Below are 5,000 nucleotides of genomic sequence, written 5' to 3' on the forward strand. Positions count from 1 at the left end.
CCCCCCCCTTCCCCCTGCAGTTACCCTGTACCACATGTCTAGCATGGACCTTGACTTCCAGCAGGCCCCGTGGACCCACATTACCCCCCCCTGCAGTTACCCTGTGCCACATATCTAGCATGGACCTGGACCTCCAGCAGGCCCTGGGGACCCACATACTCCCCTGCTCTACTCCCCCACTAGCTTTCCTTTCTTGCAGTTACGCTCCAGCGCATATCCAGCATGGACCTTGACCTCCAGCAGGCCCCGTGAACCCACATTACCCCCCCCCCCCCCCCTCCTGCAGTTAACCCTGTACCACATATCTAGCACGGACCTTGACCTCCAGCAGGCCCCGGGGACCCACATTACCCCCCCCCCCCCTTCCCCCTGCAGTTACCCTGTACCACATGTCTAGCATGGACCTTGACTTCCAGCAGGCCCCGTGGACCCACATTACCCCCCCCCTGCAGTTACCCTGTGCCACATATCTAGCATGGACCTGGACCTCCAGCAGGCCCTGGGGACCCACATACTCCCCTGCTCTACTCCCCCACTAGCTTTCCTTTCTTGCAGTTACGCTCCAGCGCATATCCAGCATGGACCTTGACCTCCAGCAGGCCCCGTGAACCCACATTACCCCCCCCCCCCGCAGTTAACCCTGTACCACGTATCTAGCACGGACCTTGACCTCCAGCAGGCCCCGGGGACCAACATACTCCTCTGCTCTACTCCCCCACTAGCTTTCCTTCTCCCGCAGTTACCCTCCACCACAAATCCAGCATGGCCCTTGCCCTCCAGCAGGCCCCGAGGACCCACATACTCCTCCGCTCTAATCCCCCATGAGCTTTCCTTCTCCTGCAGTTACCCTCCACCGCATATCCAGCATGGCCCTTGACCTCCAGCATGCCCCGGGGACGCACATCCTCCCCTGCTCTAGTCCCCCACTAGCTTACCTTTCTTGTAGTTACGCTCCAGCGCATATCCAGCATGGACCTTGACCTCCAGCAGGCCCCGTGGACCCACACTTAAGCCCCCTCCCACTGACAAAGCAAAACACCACTGGCAAAATCCTCGTGCCCCTGGTACTCCAGAATGTAAATTCAAACATGCCCCTGGTACACTGCGCAGAAACACTTTGCCACACACACGCACGCACTGCTTGTGCCTATGGTACGACAACTTTTCTCGTACCTATGGTACGACAACTTTTCTCGTGCCTATGGTACGACAACTTTTCTCGTGCCTATGGTACAACAACTTTTCGCCGTGCCCCTGGTACACCGCTCAGTAGCACTTTGCCACACAAACTCTCCTCGTGCCTATGGTACGACAACTTTTCTCGTGCCTATGGTACAACAACTTTCCTCCGTGCCCCTGGTACGACAGCTTTTCTCGTGCCTATGGTACAACAACTTTTCTCGTGCCTATGGTACAACAACTTTTCGCCGTGCCCCTGGTACACCGCTCAGTAGCACTTTGCCACACAAACTCTCCTCGTGCCTATGGTACGACAACTTTTCTCGTGCCTATGGTACAACAACTTTCCTCCGTGCCCCTGGTACGACAGCTTTTCTCGTGCCTATGGTACAACAACTTTTCGCCGTGCCCCTGGTACACCGCTCAGTAGCACTTTGCCACACACACACTCCTCGTACCTATGGTACGACAACTTTTCTCGTGCCTATGGTACGACAACTTTTCTCGTGCCTATGGTACAACAACCTTTCGCCGTGCCCCTGGTACACCGCTCAGTAGCACTTTGCCACACAAACTCTCCTCGTGCCTATGGTACGACAACTTTTCTCGTGCCTATGGTACAACAACTTTCCTCCGTGCCCCTGGTACGACAGCTTTTCTCGTGCCTATGGTACAACAACTTTTCTCGTGCCTATGGTACAACAACTTTTCGCCGTGCCCCTGGTACACCGCTCAGTAGCACTTTGCCACACACACACTCCTCGTACCTATGGTACGACAACTTTTCTCGTGCCTATGGTACAACAACTTTTCGCCGTGCCCCTGGTACACCGCTCAGTAGCACTTTGCCACACACACACTCCTCGTACCTATGGTACGACAACTTTTCTCGTGCCTATGGTACGACAACTTTTCTCGTGCCTATGGTACAACAACCTTTCGCCGTGCCCCTGGTACACCGCTCAGTAGCACTTTGCCACACAAACTCTCCTCGTGCCTATGGTACGACAACTTTTCTCGTGCCTATGGTACAACAACTTTCCTCCGTGCCCCTGGTACGACAGCTTTTCTCGTGCCTATGGTACAACAACTTTTCTCGTGCCTATGGTACAACAACTTTTCGCCGTGCCCCTGGTACACCGCTCAGTAGCACTTTGCCACACACACACTCCTCGTACCTATGGTACGACAACTTTTCTCGTGCCTATGGTACGACAACTTTTCTCGTGCCTATGGTACAACAACTTTTCGCCGTGCCCCTGGTACACCGCTCAGTAGCACTTTGCCACACAAACTCTCCTCGTGCCTATGGTACGACAACTTTTCTCGTGCCTATGGTACAACAACTTTTCGCCGTGCCCCTGGTACACCGCTCAGTAGCACTTTGCCACACACACACACCACTCGTGCCTATGGTACGACAACTTTTCTCGTGCCTATGGTACGACAACTTTTCTCGTGCCTATGGTACAACAACCTTTCCCCGTGCCCCTGGTACACTGCGCAGAAACTCTTTGCCACACACACACACCACTCGTGCCTATGGTACGACAACAGGCCCCGGGGACCTACATCGCACCTTGCTCTTCCCTCCCTTACAGCTGAAAAAGGTCCATGCTTGTGCCCTGGCCCTTCTGAAATTCCCTCTCCATTTAGCCGAGGCAGAGAGTCGGCCTCCTGTCTCCTTTACGGTCGAAAAAGATGTGCTCCTGGGCGCGCTGGCCCTGCTGCTACTCACATCGGGCATGGACCTGGACCTCCAGCAGGCCCCGGGGACCTACATCGCACATTGCTCTTCCCTCCCTTACAGCTGAAAAAGGTCCATGCTTGTGCCCTGGCCCTTCTGAAATTCCCTCTCCATTTAGCCGAGGCAGAGAGTCGGCCTCCTGTCTCCTTTACGGTCGAAAAAGATGTGCTCCTGGGCGCGCTGGCCCTGCTGCTACTCACATCGGGCATGGACCTGGACCTCCAGCAGGCCCCGGGGACCTACATCACACCTTGCTCTTGCCTCCCTTACAGCTGAAAAAGGTCCATGCCTGTGCCCTGGCCCTGCTGAAATTCCCTCTCCATTTAGCCGAGGCAGTGAGTCGGCCTCCTGTCTCCCTTTACGGTCGAAAAAGATGTGCTCCTTGGCGCGCTGGCCCTGCTGCTACTCACATCGGGCATGGACCTGGACCTCCAGCAGGCCCCGGGGACCTACATCACACCTTGCTCTTGCCTCCCTTACAGCTGAAAAGGTCCATGCTTGTGCCCTGGCCCTTCTGAAATTCCCTCTCCATTTAGCCGAGGCAGAGAGTCGGCCTCCTGTCTCCCTTTACGGTCGAAAAAGATGTGCTCCTGGGCGCGCTGGCCCTGCTGCTACTCACATCGGGCATGGACCTGGACCTCCAGCAGGCCCCGGGGACCTACATCGCACATTGCTCTTCCCTCCCTTACAGCTGAAAAAGGTCCATGCTTGTGCCCTGGCCCTTCTGAAATTCCCTCTCCATTTAGCCGAGGCAGAGAGTCGGCCTCCTGTCTCCTTTACGGTCGAAAAAGATGTGCTCCTGGGCGCGCTGGCCCTGCTGCTACTCACATCGGGCATGGACCTGGACCTCCAGCAGGCCCCGGGGACCTACATCGCACATTGCTCTTCCCTCCCTTACAGCTGAAAAAGGTCCATGCTTGTGCCCTGGCCCTTCTGAAATTCCCTCTCCATTTAGCCGAGGCAGAGAGTCGGCCTCCTGTCTCCTTTACGGTCGAAAAAGATGTGCTCCTGGGCGCGCTGGCCCTGCTGCTACTCACATCGGGCATGGACCTGGACCTCCAGCAGGCCCCGGGGACCTACATCACACCTTGCTCTTGCCTCCCTTACAGCTGAAAAAGGTCCATGCCTGTGCCCTGGCCCTGCTGAAATTCCCTCTCCATTTAGCCGAGGCAGTGAGTCGGCCTCCTGTCTCCCTTTACGGTCGAAAAAGATGTGCTCCTTGGCGCGCTGGCCCTGCTGCTACTCACATCGGGCATGGACCTGGACCTCCAGCAGGCCCCGGGGACCTACATCACACCTTGCTCTTGCCTCCCTTACAGCTGAAAAGGTCCATGCTTTTGCCCTGGCCCTTCTGAAATTCCCTCTCCATTTAGCCGAGGCAGTGAGTCGGCCTCCTGTCTCCCTTTACGGTCGAAAAAGATGTGCTCCTGGACGCGCTGGCGCCGGCTGCTACTCACATCGGGCATGGACCTGGACCTCCAGTAGGCCCCGGGGACCTACATCACACCTTGCTCTTGCCTCCCTTACAGCTGAAAAGGTCCATGCTTGTGACCTGGCCCTTCTGAAATTCCCTCTCCATTTAGCCGAGGCAGTGAGTCGGCCTCCTGTCTCCCTTTACGGTCGAAAAAGATGTGCTCCTGGGCGCGCTGGCCCTGCTGCTACTCACATCGGGCATGGACCTGGACCTCCAGCAGGCCCCGGGGACCTACATCACACCTTGCTCTTGCCTCCCTTACAGCTGAAAAGGTCCATGCTTGTGCCCTGGCCCTTCTGAAATTCCCTCTCCATTTAGCCGAGGCAGTGAGTCGGCCTCCTGTCTCCCTTTACGGTCGAAAAAGATGTGCTCCTGGGCGCGCTGGCCCTGCTGCTACTCACATCGGGCATGGACCTGGACCTCCAGCAGGCCCCGGGGACGCACATCCTCCCCTGCTCTAGTCCCCCACTAGCTTACCTTTCTTGTAGTTACGCTCCAGCGCATATCCAGCATGGACCTTGACCTCCAGCAGGCCCCGGGGACGCACATCCTCCCCTGCTCTAATCCCCCACTAGCTTTCCTTCTCCTGCAGTTACCCTC

Source organism: Astatotilapia calliptera, chromosome 18, assembly GCF_964374335.1.
Source record: "Astatotilapia calliptera chromosome 18, fAstCal68.1, whole genome shotgun sequence".
Taxonomy (NCBI): domain Eukaryota; kingdom Metazoa; phylum Chordata; class Actinopteri; order Cichliformes; family Cichlidae; genus Astatotilapia; species Astatotilapia calliptera.